The following is a 22079-nucleotide window of genomic DNA, read 5'->3' on the forward strand; positions in this document are numbered from 1 at the left end:
AGATCCGCAGTTATTGTTTAGTTGTGATAAAAAATATTATCTCATAGTTGCCAGGTCTGTTTGTCAGTTCTCAGGCAAGTTACCATTTTAATTGTGGATTTAGTGAATTCTCAGAAACGTTAGTAACAAAGTGCAGTTTGTTGAAAATGGTTACATTTTACTTCCCATTCAAGGACACAAATATGAGGATTTTAATCAACTCCTTTTATTCTGAAATACAGAATTCAATTGTACTTATATTACATGCTTCAAGAGCAAAGTTCGAACAGTTGTTGTGTTGCAGTTACACAGTGAAAATGCCTTGTTATAAGTGCTTTTATAGCATCCATTTATTTTAAGGTAGAAGAACTTATTATATTTAAGATGCTATTATCCGCACACACACGCATATAAATACACATAAATACATACATGTATATATACATTTTATCACATCTGGGATATGCTTTCAGTTGCAAATGTGGAAAAGGAAGATGAATGCTACATTCCCCCAGAATAAAATAAAGTTTTATGCTTAACTGTGATTTATTTTATGAGGTTCTAAACTGTTTTATCAACATGGAATTCACAAAATGCTCTTATTTAGGATCACTGTGCACATAATTGAACAAGTGGTTCACCTTCAAGAGACTGAAAACTCAAAACAAAGCAAATAAAATGCAAAATTGCAATCTTTGGAAATAGTTCTAAAATTGCATATCTATCGTCTGTATTTTTTTATGATAGCAGTTATTGTTTTTATTAGGTTAATAATAACACTAATGGATTTTTATTGTACTAATTACAACAATATTCTGTAAGTAGTATGCAACTTTTCTACATGCATTGTTGTATTTATTAGAGAGCTGGGTTTTATTATATGCTTTAAAATCGTTTGTAATATACTACTTAATAAAACTTTAGATTGCTTGTATTGAGATTTTCTATTTCATGTGATCATCAGTGTAGTGACACAACTATTCATATTTCCATTTTCATTAAATATATGTATGATGCCAAAAATAAATTTTCTGCTGCTTTTATAAAACTTGCTTATAAAACACTTCTAAAACGTGAATTATATTGATATGTTGGAAATAGTGTTCAAACTTAGCAATTGCAACACAACTATAGTTTTTAGTCTGGCACCCATCAGAATCTTTTAGGTTGCCACTTTTGTCAACTGCACAGGGCTTGTTCTTATAAACAAAGTGGAAAATTGCATGTTTTCGTGAACTTTTTTGGGAATATTGAGTATATATTGATTTCAGATAATTGGACAGTTGATAATTTGATTAACATTTGATGTTTGACTTGTTGCTATTGTATCAAGTTTTGCCATCTAAATGTCTTACGTTCAGGTCATTTGACTCCTAAAGATCAAAGTCTTGTATCAGATCGTCATTGGTATATATACCATATGTATGTATATGGTAGTAATGCAAACAAGTTAGGGCAGGAATTAGAGTTTGTGACATTTAAAGTGGCATTGAATTATTGTTAAAATTATGGATGTTATTCCTATGTTGATTTGTTGGTGGAATCATCTAATTATTCCTGTGGTAAGTATTATTGCTCTGATTGCTCCTGTTGCTTAGGAGACCCAGAAAATTTTACCCCCACAAATCCACTAGTAACCCCAGTACACATCCAACCAGAATGATACTTCCTATTTGCATATGCAATTCTACATTCAATTCGAAATAAGTTAGGTGGGGTATTAACATTACTAATATCTACTTGTATTATAATTGTATTAATTATACGAATACACCAAAAAATGAAGTTTCAAGGATTACAGTTCTACCTGGTTGGATTGTGGAATTACATATTTTTCAGAGAGCTATGGGTAAAGAAAAAATAATGAATAATGCTGGAAAATGTATAATTTTACTTTATTGGGACCATACAAGTGAAATGTATAAAGGAGGAGAATGTAACAAGACTTAGTAAGTGAAATGCAGAAGCATCTATATTAAAGTAATATTAGGTCTCTATTTACTGTTCATTATTAGAACAACTTTAAGGAAATATTCAATCCATTTTAAAAATTCAAATATCGGATTAAGACCTGTGTCCTAAAGTTATTTGAAAGAGGTACATAATAAATCAAAGGTAGAAACTGCTTTATACCATTACACGAGCTGTGTCACTACTGGCAAACATATGGAAAGAGCAAGGAATGTTCTGCAGGTGAGAGAGAAGTATCTCATGTGGGACCATCACTCATGAAACGAGAATAGCCAACCTGCATGACAGAGTGGTTAGCACAGCATACTATAATGTCGGAAGTCCCAGGTTCAAATCCTGATCTGGACACGTGTGTTCTTCAATGTCCCTTCATCATATCATCACTCAACCTCATCTTTGTAATTAGCCAAAAATTGTAGAAAAGTAGTAAAATAAGCCAAATCAATTAGGTGGTAGAACAGCCTCAGGCTGAACCTCGCCCTTTAATAAAGGAAAATTGAAATTGAAATCAGTCAATGAAATTAGAATACTGACTCAAAGATTGAAAATCAGCAATTGTGCTATGAGCACATCACAGATTGGAGGGCGCAGTGTGGATATTGGTTATTCCATCACATCACATGAAGAGCAGAAGCCTTCATGGCAAACTATTTCCAATCCAAACAGAAGTGTAGACGAAGGCATCCAACACTTTGACATACCTTTCTTGTACTCAACAAGCCTTGGGTTCAATTCCCCAGTGGAGTCACATTGTGCAGTCGTTTGCATCCCATTCTAAATTGTAGGTCCAGTCCTGATTAGCCTATATTAGCATAAAGTGGACTTAAACAAATTGTGACAGAGTTTAGAATGAAACCCATTATGAAAGACTGACATGGCATGGCATAGTTTGACACTGCACAGACCAGCATTGATGAGCTGATTTAAAGGAAATCAAATTGGAAGCAACTCGTGAGTGCCCAGTTCAGTTCTGACACTACACTGCAGCTTCTACATGAGTAGGACGATGTGAATACCTCCCTGAGAAATAACATTGATTGTGGGTTTCATATTGAACCACCTCGACAGCATTGGTACATATTTTTGTTTGTTTACCGTACACAATCACAATCTTGTGTTCTTGTGTGAGTATCCAATGTTATGATTTAGTTTGTGATGTTTGTGTTCCACTTGTTCCCACCCTCCCCCTCCTAGCAAGGTGCAACCTTGCTCCCTTGCAACTTCTGGCTGGTCCATTGCCATGCTAGCCATCTGTAACTGCTTTTGTGCTTTATGAATGTTTGTGGGGGACCATGGTATATATTCCCATAAGTATTTATTATCAATTTACTTACACAAACAGAAAAGCAAAGCTGTTATCAAGGCTAAGACAGGCTAGGTACATAGGCTCCTCAAAAATTGTGCATGTAAATATTTGTCTATCTGCACTACCATATACTTGGCAAACAATAGAGATGTTGGTGTAGATTGCTGTGCACTTGGACAAACATGTATTTATGGCATCAGTGGCATAGAGGGGAAAGAGAAGGGGCACTATGGTGGTTCTTATTTTACAGCTTGTTGCATTTTGTCTACGGCACCCTTCAACTGATGCCACTCAACAAGCAAATAAACCTTGTAAAATTTCAATTCACTCCAACAATGCGAGGTATAGAGCACATGAAGTTTTTAAATTTTTTCTCCTCGTTTCAAGGGAGTAAGACCAATATTCTGATGTGATTAAGTGTTTATTTTTGGTTCAATGTTTTTTTGTTTTTTTTAGCAAAATTTCCAACAACTTTTTGTTAGTGCAAACAATGATAATTAGACAAAATTTGTAAAGGGGTGACTCGCAAAGAACACCCATGGCCAGACCAGGATTTGAAACTGACATCTTTGGAGATGAGATTGAAAGTCGACTACTTAATGTGTGCCACCAAGCCAGCATGTGAAGTATGCAATCCTCTGAAGTCATAAAATCAGTTTTAATCATTCACTGTACAGGAAAAAACTGCTGTAATTTTATGGTATGGTAAAACGTGTACTATTCTGTAAGAAAAGTAAAGAAGATTAAAAATAAGAAAAAAACTGGACTGGACATAATTTGCCTACAAAATATAAAACAGCAGAGAAGATTACTGGGAACTTACTCTAGTGTCGTTTCACCTCAATGAATATCATTTAGAGATCCTGGAGCTATTCACCATGCTAGACGAGTGGCTAAAACAATTTCTTGAAGATTTTACTTTTCCTAGATGAATTTGCCTTACCAAAATTCATTTCTGGAAAAGCTGGATGATATTTTGACATTGTTCATTTATTTATTTATTTATTTAAAACAGTATTTATAGTGCAGTATACAGAAAATTCCAAAGTACAGCACTTTTATCCATTCACGTAAGGCATTGTTCTGTGTTGGACATGATCACCAAAGATGAAGAGAGACTGTTTCTCCTAAATGAAAGAAATACAGGATGGGCATGGTGTAGTATTTATTTAAAAAAAGGAAAGGAAATATGCACTTGGGAAACAGCAATAGGAGTGTAGAAAAAAAGCAACCTAAATGTCACAAGGAAATGAAAATACAGACAGTTGAATTAGTCTTCAGGTAGCAGTGATGAGGAACCAGGATTGAACGATGTGATTTCGAAAATTCGGCAGAAATACCTTGTTCAAGTGGTCAACCTAGTCTAAAGAGAAAAAGAGCTTGTCAGAATTTCATTTCTCCAAAACTTGTTGCAGCATTAGAAATGCACTGATGTTGCACAAGATCATTATGTAAATTTTGTGATTATTAACAAATCACCCATCTGCCACTTTCGTGAAAGTTTGAGAGAAGAACATGCTGTGAAACTTCATAGAATCTATCATGATACAGAAGTGAATGCAGGTAACCGCACATTGTGATGGAAAGATGCTTCCTAAGATGATGAAGAAATTCGTTCATAGATTGCCAGCCGAAGCAGAACAATTCATTGGAGTGCCAGATCTACCATTAGCAACTGGGAGAGAGAAAGCAGTTGCTGTTTGAAAGGAGCCTGCATTTTGTTTGAACAATTATTGGAATATGATATATTGTATCCACTGTGCAGACACCACATATGTACATTTATTTTAAGAAGTCTCTTTGAAATGAGATTAGTTGAATTCTCAGGCCCTAATATTCCTCTTTTCAAAAGTTTTTAAAATGCAACTCTAGTGTTAATACGGTGAACTTTAAATTTGGCATGCAAGACCAATAACTCACAGAAAAAGTGCCAAAATGTAAAACAGTGTTACAGCAGAGAAAATTACCGGGAACTTACTGAGCTTATTGTAGAGTCCTTTCACCTATAGGAATACCATTTAGAGCTCCTGGAGTTTTGAAACCTTGAATGGGCTTTTTTTTTTTTTCATGGGCCTAACCTAAGCTCTAATGCCAAAATTTTGCTAGATGTGTGGCTAAAACAATTTACTGCCTGAAGATTTTTCTTTTCATAGATAAATTTGCCTTACCAGATGTAGAAGAAACTGGAAGCTGCTATGTCTGCCTTACGTAGTAACTCTGTGAAAGCTTGGATTGGTGTATATCGAATGCTGTGGAAGCTTCTTGCAAAGATTTTGAATTTTTGAAAAGTCTCTATGAATTGATTCTTATCTAAGTTCTATTGCTATGCAAAATTTGTAAACCACTTTTAGAATCTGGCACAAGAAACTGCTGAAATAACACTAAAATGCTGATGATGCAAGAACTGAACTGGAGGAAAGTCGTTGAGGATTGTATGCCATCAGTCAAAGTAAAGAAATTCACTGTGTAGCCAAAACATCTGCGAGAAACAACTGAAGCAGTTCATTTTTCCCAGTTCAAAGACATTTTTCTGCAGATTCTGTATCGGAATGATATTTATTTATTTGTCTTTGTCATTCAAATGGTCTCTCATTACAGATGACAATTTTCAGATTCGAAAATGCTTACTTTGTCAAAAGAGTTCTGAAAAATGAATGAAAATATTGCAACAGTGTTTCACCGGGCCATCACCATCAGCGACACAACACCTTCAAGATGAAATAAGACATCTATGCACAGCTTTCAGACAGAATGGATACACTGAAAGCATTATCAAGAAGACACTAGAACAGGGCATGAAATTTCAAGTTTGAAGTCAGTCGCCGGACTAAAATCTTTGGTCGCCACTATTTTATATTGATAAATAATAAAAATATGAGCAATTATTAAAAAGAACATACCTTAGGAATTAATGTTTATGTAGCGCTGTTGTTCTGCACTGAAGTACCACTTATTAATCGCAGCTCTGGGTCAAACTCTGACGGGGGGGGGGGGGTCAATTTACGGAAACTTGGAGCAAATCATCCAGTGTCTCAGTCTTCAGAGAGTTCCTGTAAGTAGTCTTGAGTCTGTTGTGACAGCTGACACCTCTCTCACATGAAGCTGTGCTCACTGGTAGAACAGCACAAAATGTCAAAATCTGGAGCAAATTGGGGAATCTTGTTGAACACTCCTCACTGTGAATCTTCTCCAGCATCTGATTCAAAGTCAGAGAAGGAAACAAAAGTTTGTATTCTGTCCACTCTGCTAACAGAACATCCATTTTCTCATTATAAAGGCTTGGGTTCAAGTACATGTTGAGCTTCTTTATTTCTTCTATCCAAACTGAAGAATATTTTCTTTGGGAGGCCAACCCAAGGTGTCGAAAACATGCAGAGATGCAATCACATCTGTTGATATAGATTGCAATCTTTCTGTGATGTACACCTTCGCGTTGTTAATTAAATTTCCTCTAACAGTCTGAAATTCTTGCTCTCCATTTTGAATATTTGTGAGCTGCACATCCCTGATCTTCCCTCAAATGGATACATGGTCCAAGAAATCTTGTTTGCTTGGTCCAACATTAGATTCTAGGTCATCCAGTGTTCAATTCTTATTTTCAGAGATGCGATCAAAAGATTCTTATTTTATAGTGCCACGCTTAAAGGGTTCAATTTCCTGTAGAAATCCAAAAGGAAGTACAGAAGCTTAACAAATTTAAATTGCTTCAAACTTTTCAGCAAACCCTTAGCTTTAGCGCCATCATTGTCTTTTCATTGGGGCACCTGTTCAAGATGGGTCACAACAGCTTTCCATGATTGCAAGAGAGCTCTTACAGCACTTTCTATGCTGGCAAACCACCTAATAGTGTGGATATCACTCAGTTTTAGAATTACTTCTCCTATAACTTCTCCCGTTTCTCTCAAGTGGTGAAGTCTTTTAGCAGAGCCATGATAACACTGAAAAATATTCCTAATCACGGAATCAAATGCTCTAAGATATTCAACTTTACCACACGTATCCAGCACAGCTAACTGCAAACGGTGTGCAAGCCAGTGAATATTTTATCATTTTATTACAAATAGCTTTCATTTGCACAGACAATCCTGATTTGTGCCTGACCATATTTGCTGCAGTACCCAAGCCTACAATGTAACATTTGTTTCTGTATTTATTTGAACCTATTGCCTTATCTAAATAATCAGTTAAGGCTGTCAAGTAACCAGCAGAAGTAGAGTTTGGAAGCTCTATTACTCCTAAAATGTCCTCCTTGATGTGGCCAATCATTTGCATTCACATATCAAACATACATATCCATCAATCAGAAAGCTGATGTATGTATTCCTCTGGAACCATTTCGCTCACAGGCAAAAAAAACAAGAAAACGAGGAAAACAGAACGAACGTTACTACCACGTCGACCAACGTTCACGAGTGCATTTATTGCATTCTTTTGTCGACAAAGACTGGACACTGGCGCGCGCAAGAGCAGTTCACAACTGTGAAAACAGGGATTTTCCTTGCACAAGCAAGGAGCCTTTGTTGGGTCACGGTCTGCTCCACTCTACCCCTCCTCTCCCCACCTCAAGTCTGCTAGGTGCACAATGCACACATACTTTCTGCATTGTCGTCATTTGGAAACAACAGAGTGGAGGAAAAGCAAAGCAGGGGAAATGGGTTGGGTTGGGTTGCATGTGCATCCAAAGTGGTAGCATCCCAACAGTTGCAGAACTGTTGTGTCGATTAGATGGTGTCGTCGTTGAGTGGACACGGGGATTTCAATTGGCTCGCTTTCCAAAACCATGTACGAACGTTGGAGTGAGATGTTTGGGTGTGTTTGACACACATTTGAAACAAAATTTTAGTCGCCAGCCCCAAATTTTTGGTCGCCTGGAAATTTCGCACCCTGCACTAGAGCGAGTAATGTGCAACTAGAACAACAAGCCAAGACCTCCCCAGACAACCAAGAGAAGAAGAAGATAGCCATCATCCCATACACTGAAAACTTCTCCACAGTATTTCAATATTAAGACAAGGAGCCATCAAAAGTCAGAAGCCGACTTCGAAATCCTAAAGATGGCCAAGGACAGAAGACACCCAGGGTTTACTGTATCATCTGTTTCCACGGGAAAGCCTTCATTAGACAAACGGGGAGGTCAATTGAACAATGTTGCAAAGAAGATGCAAGAATTTTCATCCCGAAAAATCAGGGTTAACAGAACATTCCATCCAGAAGGGCCATAGAATTGACTTCACAACTACCAAGACCATCAATAAGTTATCCAATTACTGGGACCGAGTCATCAAAGAAGGAATAGCCATTCATGGAGAAAAGGAAAACCTGAACAGGGACACGGGACTTGAACTGGACCCAGCGTGGTTACCGATAGTCAACTGGGAGCGTGGACGTCGGAGAGACGGCACCTGATTGGCCTGCCATGTACACCAGACTCCTCCCACACCAATTACATAAAAACCTTACCCTGACACATCTCTGCACTTCAATCCCTGAAATATATAATGATAGGAGTTCAATTACTGTTTTTGTGTATGAAAAGGAAGATGAGAGTGATGTTAGCTCTCAAAAGCTCAGAAGCCTACCCGGAAATCACCTGGTTGATATCCAGAGAAAACCTCTTCAGATTAATGTAAAGTTTGTTGTTCCCGATGCAGGTGATAAAGATTATTGTAGACATTTTTAACCATGTATAAGATACAAAGGCTGTCACAGAGAAGGTGAGACTTATTCCTGTATAAGAAAACGGCGACCTCCATGGGCTAGCAAATGTACTAGGCTGAAAATTTGGTTCATTAGCTACCTTGAGTCCAAAATGAGTGCAATAGGTCAAAAAGTCGTGACTTGCGTAGCAGTTAAAAGACAAGCATGTACATGGACCCCTGCAAGAATTATTAAAATGATACAAAAAATTACAAACCACAAAATTTTTATTCAGAATCAGTCATATTGAGTAGACGTACATCTTTTTCAAAATAGGCATCATTGACAGCTAAGCAAGCTGCCACTTTGTGAATGTCTTTGAAAATTCGTCGTCAGGTAGCGAACTGAAGAAAACTTGCGCTGCGGTGATCACTTCTTTGTTCGTCATGAAATGATGACCACGTAAAGCGGCCTTTAAAAGTGGAAATAGCCAAAAGTCGCAGGGTGCAAGGTCCGGGCTGTATGCTGTATGCGGGAAAATTTCTATTTTTCTTGTCGTCGCGTAATCCTGAAAAGCCCACACGGTTTGCGGGCGTGCTTTATCGTTAGGGACACAAATTTATGGTAAATAAAAACTGAGGAGAGCGGTAAATAAAATGTTAGATCAGCGGTATATACCAGCGGTGAAAAAAAAAATGCACACACTTTTTCATTATGAGAGGAAACAACATACAAAAGACCTATAAATTGATAAACTACTTCATTCTTATATACTGTACACATGCACAAGTACTTAGTTGTCCAACCAAAAAGAAAACATCAACACAAAATCACTTCATTTCTAAATTGCATATCTCAAGTGATTTATTCATTGTATGTATTTAAAGGATATCCTTGCTGTCCAACAAATAAAATAATCACTTCTGCACATACACAAACACATGTTAAAAATCACATGATGATAAACAAAATTCATTCATGACTGAACACCAATGACACCATTGTTTCCCTTGATGTGCGGGAACAGACTAATCTTATCGCTGCTACAGCTAGCAAGTTCAATGAAACTGGAAGTTGGGTAGACATTCGGGGGAAGAAAGGAATGCAGCTTGACAGGGAGCGAAGTTTTCGAACTGAGATTATGTGCATGGGAAATCCCAATTTGCAGCATCTTCCTGATGTGATCGAAGATAAAACGTTCTTCAGCTGCTAGTGGTAGGAAACTTTAGGCAAACGTTTCGTTACAAATCGACAGTTTGCGCGCGCAACCTCGATTGCAGGTTTTTGCGTGTTTTCTACTTAATTTGATGATATTTCACGGTTATTTCGCGAAAAAGCATTCATTTCGTGGAAAAGCACACATTTCGCATTACTTCGCGAATAAAACTCATGCATAATTCATGATTGGGGGTGTAGTTACGTGCAGAATGTTCAAAATTGAATCTTTTTTTTTACATTTCGCGATTTCGCACATCGCGAAAATTCAATGTCCCTAGTTATTGTGGTGCAATATGAAGGAGTTCTTCAAATGCGGCCTCTTTTTTGCTACGTGCTGGCGCAGTGTCTCAATGACTCCTTGGTAATACTCTGCATTCACCATTTGCCCGGGAGGGATAACGTGTTGATACACCATGCCTCTTCGATCCCAAAATGCAATTAGCATCACCTTACCTGCACTCTTCTGTTGCTGCACTTTCTTCTTTCGAGGCGACTGTGGCGACTTCCATGTGCTGCTTTCTTGTTTTGTACGTGGGTCAAAGTAATGGATCCATGTTTCATCGGCAGTTATGATTTGATCCAAAATGAGGGGATCATCTTCCATACGTCTCTTCCACTGGGTGCAAACATCCACACGCTGCTACATCTGTTCTGCTGTAAGAAAATGCGGTAACCATGCAAAGCAAACCTTCTTCATTTTCAAATGATCACGCAAAATTCGGTGGACATTGTCCCTCGATATGCCCAAATGTGCACTTAGCGTGCTCACAGACATATGCCTATCATCACAAATAATTGCTGCAACAGTATTCACTAGCATCTCGTTAATCACGGACGGTCTTTGTCCAGGATGTGGAAGCAAAGCGCCTGATTCGCACCCATTTTCAAACAACTTGTGCCATCGGTACACTGTGGCTCTACTCAGTCTGTCTTGATCGGCATATGCTTGTTGAAACATAGCATATGTTTCCGCAGCACTTTTCCCTAAACGCCAACAAAATTTTATGGCATGTCGCTGTTCATCTTGAATACTCATCGCAAAAAGCAATGTTCAAAAACCTGGAGAGGTAAACGAAACACGTTCCACGTAAATCAACACAGCTGCTCACTAAAGTGGTTTTGCAACATGTGACAACTTGCTACGGAAACAGAGTGAGTCATCCTACACGATGCGACTAGTGCCGAAACCATAGGCAGTGTTGCCAAGCCAGGAAAAAATCTGTCTCACCTTTTCTGCGACAGCCTTTGTATATTTGTAATTTTTATTAGTACAGTAAGAGAAAACATTTCTGCTTGTAAATAAATTCATTCATGGAGGGCCAAGTGGTTCAGATCCCACTTTTAAACTGTAGGTCCAGTCCCGATTAACCTTCCTGTGCATAATGTGGATCTAAAACAAAAACTCAAACTCAGTAAGCGAAAGTAAACATGAGCCGGTAGCCTTATATCTGGCAATTCCACAAGTTCTTGGAAAGAAGTCGCCTTCACAGGTAGAATCTGGTTTGTGGAATTCTCGACTCGCTTCCTGCACTTTCATCTTCTTGTTAATCATATGGTGTGCCGCTTTCTGATGTCTTCCTCCGCCAAAGATGCTCGTTCCGTTGATCTCTGGTGCGTTCTTGGCATATTTCTGTAAATGTGATTGATTTGGTGTTTCAAGTCCACACTATGCACAGTAAGGCTAATCGGGACTGGACCTACAGCTTAAAGTGGGATCCGAACCACTATGTGCCTCCATCGGGAATCGAACCTGGGACCCCTTGATTACAAGGTGGCGACGCAACCACTGTGTCATCGGGGAGGCCCATATTTCTGTAAAAAAAAAGTGGAAAGGGTAATGCCTGAGGAATGAAACAAGTAGAACATTTGGTTTATGAGTGATAAAACAATAGTATCAAACTCCATAGTAGATTACTGATATTGTAAACTTTCATATAAATATAAAAAATGCCGTCATCTGTCCCACTCAACATTGCATCATCTTACCCCACAACGTCGAGATAAATGTTTTCACAAAACCTCACCAGATGGCAACACTGACCTGAATATACACAAGTATGGAAGTACAATAGACAAGCTTCCCAAAAATTCGTTTGAAAATTTCTCAATTGCTTCCTTTGTGATTTCTATGATGCTTACAAAATAGTGGTAATAAATTTATTTCACTTACCAGGTATGTCCTGATGATGTAAAAGTCTTGTAATTTCTCTGCTATCTGATGTATCGGGAACACAACACAACACACATTCGTTCGTCCTGTTGTCTCTTCTACAAAACTGTGGAAAAGTGGCACCAACGGCCTGCTCATTCTATGCTAGACACGTGATGCTCCATCTGTCCACCCTTTACCCTATACAGTTTGTTGTAAATTTAGAGTGTCACTTGTCTACAGTTTGCAATATACCGGTATATATGGATATTCCTGTTGAACCAGTTTCTTTTGTAGTTTGTTATGATCCTTTTGCTGATGTATACAGTGCAACCCCATTTTACGTTCCCGGATTTTATATTTTCCCGTATTATACATTCAATCTTCATGGTCCCAACAAGCAAAATGTTAAATAAAAATTTCCCCGATGTTAAATTTTCCCGCATTTTAAATGTTTTCAGTTTGATCCTCTGAAAAATGCAAAATAGAGGTTCCAGGTTCCACTGTATTTTTAAAAGGTAATGTTTCATGAAAAATACATGTATGTTCAGTGGTTTTTCATTAAACGATATGTGATCAGTGAAGGGTGGGCAGCAATCTATAGGGCCAGTTAATCCCCAGCACTGAAATTGTAAGTTTGCTTGGACTGGTGTAAAATTAGTTTTTTTTTTTTAGTTTACGCTAGATAAAGTCAAGTTTTTTGATAATAAGACTACAATTTAAGGTGATAAATAATTACCGAGGCAAGATGGAGAATGTTCTATAACCTTGTTATTGTAAATAGCATGTATCCAAGGTGGGGATCAGGGGGCTGGAGGCCCCCCTCCCCACCATGACATTTTTCAGTTTACACTACATAAAATTCGTTTTTTGTCATTTTGGAATAATGTAACGATAGTTTAAGGAGAGAAATAATTATTAAGGCCAGACTGAGTATGTTCTATAACCCTGTTGTTGATACGCTTTTGGTGTTGTCGCAGCGAACTTGAGCACTATGTAAAGACTTGTCAGCATTTGGAAGCTGCACAACAAAGGTAGCCCCACAAGTAGAACGATTCGTTGTAATTTAAATCTCTGGAAAGCGCGAGAGGGAACATTCTTGAATAAGAGGAGTCGAACTACTAGCAATATTAACGAATCGTTTTACCTGCGGAATATTCTAGAATATAATGAGGATATAAATACGCGGATTCAATTTCCCGGTTGATCTGTACAAAGAATCGGTAAGGTAAGTGTGGCAGTTCATATAGTTGATTAGTGATCAGTCAGTATCCATTGATAGCTTTATAAGATCTAGTGAATCGCAAATGAAAAGGTCTAAATAACATAAAGTAATGAAGTCTACTACTAGTTCCAGTTCAGTTCCAAAGTTGAAGACATTGATGACAGCGGAACTTCCGGAACCTCAGTGTAGTGCTAGTTCGGGTCTAGGGCCGAAGAGATCGAATCGAAGGTCTCTCTCTAAAGTGAATATTTCAGCAGTACTGGATATTGGAGCTGTTTATTATAATAATAATAATAAAAAAAATTAAAAAAATTGCACAGATCAACTGAAAATCAGTCTGAGAATTTAATAGCATAACAAAATACTTTTGTTTAAGCCTACTGGGTTTGACATACACTCAACACTTAACTACCATAAAGAGACAGCCGAAAATTTTATGAATGTCGAGAAGTGAAAGCAAGAAGATGTTGCATATGTAGACATTTAAGCGGAAATTTCAGGCTCTACCAGGACCCGAAGGAGGGCTCTGTCATACCGCACCATTGCTCTACCAACTGAGCCACCCTTGACTTCAACTGATTTTTCGCTAAAGTGTCTACATAGTACATCTCCTGTGTATGTCAAATAGTAAGATGTTGCTTGTTTAGTTAAAAAGCCCAGAAAATAAAGGAGATAGAAGAAAACTGAGGTGCATTCCCACCGGTTGAGGATACATTTTTATTCTGTGGTCAACACGAGCTGCCACTTCGAGGTGACGATGACAGTGGCCTACTAAGGGAGATTTCACACCGTGTCGTCTGAGGATTTCACAAGTCGAAAATAGGTTTGTGCTGCCTTTTGTGTCGCTACGGTGTGAAACGTTGCTGTTGATTGGCTCATCCCAAACAACATGTATCGCGTGTCCCTTCGGTCTGAAATCTTCCTAAGTCTTGAAGATCCAAGTCACAATGACGGGAAATTATAGTGTGAAGGCAGGTGACAACACCCTAAAGGATCATATTCAAGCCTGCAGGAAGAACGCTTCTTACTTCAGTCTCCAATACGAAATGATAAAAACTTCTGGGGAGTTGATATTAAAAAATGTGTCCGAGATAAAGAGTGGCGTTCCCAGAATTTTCGGAGGGAAGAGGAGTTACGCATACTATTTTTGGTGGTCCGTTCTAATTTTGCCATCTTTTCCTGTCTTTGGCGTCCTTTTTTTTTATTTTTTTATTTTATATAAGGAATACTGGGTCAAATGGGGTTATGACCCCACCAACCCACCCTTGGGCACCACTGGAGATAAATGAGTAAGCATTTGATCATTCTGGGAGACGAAACACTAGATGTGTTGGGAACGGAAAGGTTTTCACTGTGCATTAATTGTTTCGCGATCCAGCTGTCTTCGAGAAGACTTCATATGTTTCGTGCCGATATACGTATGACAAGACTGCGGAAGCTGTGACAGACAATTTGGAACACTTGCGATTGCTTAGGCTTGAATATGAACAATGTGGTGGGTTTCGGCTTTTATAAGAACTGCAAACATGGGAGGATAAGACTCATTAGTGGTGTTCAGACTTGAATCAGAGAGAAATATGCGAGAGCTGTCTGCATCCACTTCGCAGCCCGCAGTTTGAATCTCGCGTTGTCGAGTTGATTGTCCATCCCGTGCGTAGGAGCTTTGTAAAAACATTCAGACACCATAAATGTTTTGATGCCTGATGAGAAGAAATGGATAAACACACATACTGAAATGATTTCTTCATACAATGTTATTAATGCATGGAAACAGAGGAGTAGAGGGGTAAAAAATGTTCCGAATTCACATTCTGATTAAAACGGCAGCCTTAAACAGTGGCGACGATTTCTTTGTCTTTCTTTGTCTCCACACTGTGGCCTCTTAAAGCTAAGCCTTGTCTACCAAGAGAAAGTAAACTTTCCTTGCAACCCCCCCCCCCCTCTCCCCGTTTTAGAACCCAATTGCCACCACTGGCCTTAAACATACAATTGTGAGGTTCTGTCTATACCCCTTAAAAATATGGTGTTCAGCCCCCCCCCCCCCCCCGAAAGGAATTCATGGATACGTGCCTGGTTCACAAGTAGCCTATCCGAATACTCTCTCTGTGTGGAACGAGAACATGTGGAAATTCTGCTGTAAAACGCCTTCAAATGTATCTACAAGAATTCGAAATAACGTAAGAGTTGCGCATTAGAAATCGTTGTTTTAAATTGTACGTATAGTGTGGCATTATTAGACTGCAGAAAAGCACCAGTAATACGTAAACTAAGACAAAACAATCTAAAACACTTGTTAACACCTTAACACTTCACAAACACGTGTAAACTGGACTCCAGCTATCTACGTAGATACTGAAGCACGGATGAGTCCAGTGCCAAGGTCAGCGTACTGCTGTGGGTCTAAATGCCGGCAGATGCACTCTTAGTTACCGGCGCGCTACCCGCCGCTCCACCGCCCCCTCGAGCGTGAAAGGCACTGTATAATTGCTGCCGAGTTGCATATATATAGGATGAAACGTCATAACGACGCTTTAAAGATTGAAAGGTTATAGAGAACTGATGTGCGTCATTTCTACATGCCGTGAAAGTTCATTAGCGTTTTGTAATTTTGCGATGTGCGATTGATGGGTAATTTATTATGTATTTTACGTCGCTTTTAGCCACTTTTGTCTAATCGCCAAGATGATTAATGATAATTGGATGTGAAGGGACATTGAAAATGAAACTGTCATAACCAGGTCAGGACTCGAACCCCGAACATTCGATAACGAGACCTTCGAGTCGACCACGTCTCGCTCTCGGCCATTATGGATGGTGACGAGACGAGACTGGCGGAGTCCATGGTCGTATTTAGAGGTGTTTTTTTTTTTTTTTTTTTTTCAGGATTCAAACCCCCCCCCCTCCCCGAAACTTCCGGCATGTTGGTTTAATGGAAGTTCAGACCAAAATTTGTAACACATTTTCAATTTTTTTTTTCACAGTTTCACAAAAATATAACGGAGATAATCCTGGAATGAACGCGCTAGAATTTTCAAACATTTTGAATTTTGAAATTTGAGCGAAACTGATTTAATTCTCCGAATCGCAGCCCACCCGCGACCCCTTCATTTTCACTTCTGCTGTCCTCTTTCCAGTGCTGTTCCTGGATCAGTCTGAAAATTCCCTTGTGATTGCCCCAAAATTCCCGTTCAAACTTTTAAATTCCCCCTTTATAAGATTTCAAACTTAGGATATCCAGCTTCGTAGCACGTTACATTCAATATCCTTCACCCAGCGGTTAATATACAGAGCATTCCCTTACATTCGCTACGAGACTCCGCGGCAAGCGGCCCGACGTCAGCGCTTGTCTTTCCCGGTGAACGGGGTCCGCGACAGTCGCTAGAGTCGGCTATTAAAATTACAGTTTTCATATTGTGTACTAACCTTGACTACAGAACGTGTTGAAAATGATGTCCCTCTGCTGCAACACAATCCTGGCATCTCCGAAGGAAATTGGCATTTACACGTGCAAGTTCGTCTAGTGTAATTCTCCCGATTTCTCGTACAATACTCTCTTTTAACTCACGGATGGTGTGCGGATTGTCTTTGTATACTTTATTTTTTAGATTTCCCCATAAATAAAAATCGCAATCTGACAAATCGGGGGACCTAGAGGGTTTTTGAAACACCCGTTTCTTGTGAGAGGCGGCGGATAGATTTCCGAGGAGACTGTTCTAACCTTTGTCCTATCTCATAGAGTTTTTCCTCAGTAAGTACACGTGGGTTTTTCTTTCCACTTTTATTCAAAACTGACCCTGTTACTCTAAACTTTTTTACGAGGTTTAGTATAGTGGTCCTATGTGAAACTGGAACATCCAGAAATTTCGTTGCAAAACGTCGCGCACTTCTCCACAATTTCTCTTTCCGAAGTAACACTCGACAAGATAAATCCTATGTTGTAATGTAAACTTTTGTGGTGTCATATTAGGCCACAATCTTCAACACACGGACACGACACAACACAACACAACTTCCGAGGGAGGATTATACTGGCGTCAGTCTGCAACGTCAACAGAAAGAAAAAGAGAGCGAAGGCAGGGAAAGCGAAAAAAACAGACTGTAGCGTGCGACTGTTGCTGACCCGTTCACCGGGAAAGACAATCGCTGACGCCGGGCCGCTTGCCGCCGAGTCTCGTAGCGAATGTCAGGAAATGCTCTGTAGTACATACATTTAACACATATGCGGTCCTATAAAACATATACTTTTATAGTGCATAGTGGTTGTATATAATGCTGTTTGGTAAGTATATGAACAATATGAGCGTCGGAAAGTGGGATCGAACTGGTCTATAGAACACCCCCCTCCCCCCCGAATTGACATAGTTTATTGCAAGTTACAAAATAGCAAAACGTTTGTTAGTTTTATTGTTAATAACGGAAATAAAGCCAAGTTAGTTAGTATTCCAACAGAATAACCGAAGAAAAACGACTTTAGATCGAAAAATTGAGGTTACAATGGCACCAGGTTATGTTTTACAATAATAACTGGTTCCACACTTTTCGAAATTCCAAAAATTAAGTTTTATGTCAATGGTCAAACAACATAAACTTTTTAAGCTCTGCATTTCAGTACACACTGCATGAAACGTAAAAAGAAAAAAACAGTTCTGCTGCATATTCACATTTCTGATGAGTAGAAAAGTCTCCTCAAGGATATGACAGCAATAGTACGTTTAGAATTAATTACTTTATGCTTTTTTTTAAAAAAAAAATATTATATTAATAATTATTGTTGTTATTTCTATTATTCAAATATCTTGCAACGCCCATGGGAACAATTATGAGTGACCCCCCCCCCCCCCGAAAATCGCCTTGTAATCAAGGGGTCCCGGATCCCACTTTAAACTGTAGGTCTATTCCCGATTAGCCTTACTGTGCCTAAAGTGGACTTAAAACATCAACTCAACTCGAAATGTATAACATAAGCTATATATACTCTTGTCATCGCAAGAACTTTCACAGTGTATAGAAGTCATTAGATGAAACAACCTTTTTCTTCATAGCATTGTTTGTTTGATGCCTCGTTTCGAGACGCTACCATCCTTTGAATAACGGTAGCCCGGAATGTATGCAATCATGATGCACAATTTCACGCAGTTTGCAATTACAAAAAGCAAAATATATGATGTATCTACAGGTTGATTCAAAAGTCATAGAACAACTGCGTTATTTATATAGCGAAAATGGAAAGAAGGGGAAGTTGTTAGAAACATGTGGTTTTCAATCTAAGGTGCTAGAATTTTTAACGCAGAATGCACCGTTGAAACTATAGTGGTATGAGCCTCAATGAGAACGGAAATTGTCTTGTTGCCACATGCTTCATCCTTAAATCGCATAACCGTACTGTTCTAAGAATTGATGATAGAGAATTTTACTACTAGTACAGTACAATTTTGCGATAACGTAGGCTAAGGGCCCCCTTTAAGGACGAAGCATGTGGCAACAAGGAATGTTTCGTCCTCATTGATGCTCCTACCAGTGTACATTCTCAGCGGCGCATGTTACGTTGAAAATTAAAGCACGTTAGGTTGAAAACCACATATTTCCAACAACTTTCCCCTCTTTCAATTTTTCGCTATCTGCACAAAGAACCGAACTGCCCTATGGTGCCAGACGTTTGAATCACCCTGTAGAAATAATGGTGTAGAGTCTGAATAAGTCGCATAGTAAAGTTATTTTGGTTTTCAAATACCACAGTATGGTTTACCAAAGTCCAGAGCCAGACCGAGACCCTAACACAAATTCTCGTTTCGTCTCGATTTGACATATGTCCGTGTCTCGTTCTCGTCTTTTTAAATTGCCTTCTCACTCACGGTACCATTCCTCTCGGCCACCAAGGTGACTTATAGTATTTTTTTGGAAAATGTCATAGGAAGAGGCTACACTCTGTATCAGCAATCTCGGGAGCATGAGAACGAAAGCAAGTCCTCTTGAGCAAGAGGACAAAAGCAAGTCCTCGTGAGCAAGTAGAACCCTACCAGTGGCGTAGCGCAACTAAAATATTGGGGCCCCTTAGTAAAAAAAATATCGAAAACACTACAACGTAAATATATCATCGATGACGTCAGAGGGTGACGGACGTACATCACTTGGCTACCCCCCTTTGAAGTGTTAAACAATTAAATGAAAATTGAACTACCTTGTCACACTATAGCTAAAATAAAAAATAATCTGTAACACTTAACCGGTGTGGACTATGTGAGAAATTTGTCTCGGTTCTTATTTAAATATGAAGAGGCTTGGGCCCCCTTTAAAAATATTTGGTGGAAAGTTCCATTTTAAATATCACACATAAAACTAATATTAGTGGTACAAATTCATGAATTTCCAAGTTTTCTTGTTTGTGTGGCAATAAAAAACACTGTCCGAGCAACTGAATCTTCTTACTGAATTTATATCTGCAGACAATTTATACTCTAAAAGGTTCCGACAAACGGTATATCTATAAAGGTGTGAGATGAGGGAATTTTCCCCTACTTTAGGCGATCTGCGAGCATGTAAATTAGTACGGCTTTTCTGAGGGCCCACAGGTTAAGTTGGCAGGCCCCCCCTTTGATTGAGCCAGTACGCCTCTGCTTATTATCACAGACATTGTCTTATGACATGTAACTGAGAACCCACTCGACCACGTTCCACATGAAAATAAATAAATAAATAAAACAGTTGTGGTGTCCACTGACTCGTAAATTTCAGTAACTCTGTTGATACGTATTCTAAGTTCACCGATCGGGCGTTTCTATTTAGTGCTCACCTCAGTGAATTTCGAGTTCAAATTTTTGTCATTGTTCTATGTTTTGTCTATTTCGTATTTTAAAAAAAATAACCGACACTATGTGTTGAATTTCTGAAATTATACAAAATTTCAGGAGCGCAGAGAAAACATTGCGGGGCCCCTATACCTCCCCCCCTCCTCCCACATTGCGGCGGTTGCGGAACGGCCGCTACGCCACTGACCTCGACCAGTGAACTCGTGAGTGAATGAGGGGGAAGTGAGTGCACAGAAGGGAAAACGCGACCGCTTCAGAGCGCACTGCTTTGCTCCGCCCACTTGCTTTTACCCCTTCTCTGCCGTTATGCGCGGCCTTGATCCACAGATTTCCGAGACAGTGTGTGGATGTAAGTAAAGGGGGGGGTCCTCATTATCGCACAATTCTTACACATATTTTTGGTGAAGAACCACCCTTCGTCGTCTGACGTCAGTGACGTGCGGTGACGTCGACACTTGGGGTAGCAGTCAGTGGCATGCTCAAGGGGGTGGGGGGGGGGTTGGTGTGAGTCACACCCCTTCTCCCTTTAGGGCCAGTATTCCTTCAAAAAAGAAGAATGTCAATAACAGGAAAAGATTGCAAAATTATGAATGAGTACCAGAAAAAAGTACACGTAACCCCCACCCACATTCGAAAATAAAAGACTATTTGATTTGACTCTAAGCCAGAGTTCTTGGGTTCGAATCTCGGATTGGCCATTTGTGTTCTTTGTGTGTGTTCCTTCATCTATTTTGTTGTACCAAAGGTGGCGGAAAAGCGAAGTAAAATAAACCAATTTAAGCAATCAATCAATGATTTGATTTCATTTTTGTTACTTAGCGTCGCTTTTTTGTCACATTTGGTTAATTTCGAAGATGATACGATGAAACTGATGAAGGGACGAGCACAGGGAACGCCCATGCCCGGGTCGGGGTTCGAACCCAGAACGCCTGGTGTCGTAGCGCGCTATGATAACCACTCCCCCGCGCTTGGTTGATTTGGTGACAGGAAACAAAACACAACACACTTTTTTGTAGTTTCTTCAATGATATTCATTTGACTTTTTGAGTTCTGAGATACATTTTTCATTCCAAATTATTTCATTATTCACTGCAACACATAGGACAAGAATGCGCACTCATCACGGGTTCGAATCCTGGCCTGGATTGTTCATATGAGGTCCCTTCACCAATTTCATCATATCATCACTCAATCCTCATTTTCGCGATAACCAAATGTGGCAGAAAAGCGAAGTAAAATAAACCAAACCAACAACAATATGAACACGCGTTCTCTTGCCCAAATAAATACATCCGTATTTATGACTGTTACAGGCCAATATATTAGTATATTTAAATAAAACACTACTAAAACGAGAGTCAGAGAGAGCCTGAGCACATATTTGTAATTTAATCATTATATATTCCATATTTGAAAAAGGAAAAAAGAAAGAAAGAAAGCATAACATTATTGTCTGCACATAACATGTTCCCATTTTATAAACAATAAAACTACATCCCAGATTATACATACACACATATTGTACAACGTGTAAAAGGTTGTGTAAATACAGAGAACATAAGTACTGCAGAAAATTTTACCCTGTGTTCTTTAGAGGATTTACAAAAAAATTATGAGAAACCAATCCCCTATCTGTCCTATAGGAGATAGACTGGGGGACCTGAAAGCCTGGGCTTTCAACCATTGCAGCGGGGAGCGTGGGGGCAAGGGAAGTAGAGGTCGAAATCTTCCTTTTCCTTGGGCCGGCCGTTTCTACCTGGAAACTGGCCTGGCTGAAGAAGAGCGAGC

The 22079-nt window shown here is 39.1% G+C and overlaps 1 protein-coding gene across 7 annotated transcripts in view; it reads left to right on the forward strand.

The window, feature by feature from the left end:
• The window catches only part of LOC146001564 (uncharacterized), a 155315-nt gene that overhangs the window by 60494 nt on the left and 72742 nt on the right, over positions 1 to 22079 (forward strand). The gene's annotated exons all lie outside the window — the stretch shown is intronic.

The sequence above is a fragment of the Lepisma saccharinum genome, chromosome 17, assembly GCF_977018435.1.
Source record: "Lepisma saccharinum chromosome 17, izLepSacc3.1, whole genome shotgun sequence".
Taxonomy (NCBI): domain Eukaryota; kingdom Metazoa; phylum Arthropoda; class Insecta; order Zygentoma; family Lepismatidae; genus Lepisma; species Lepisma saccharinum.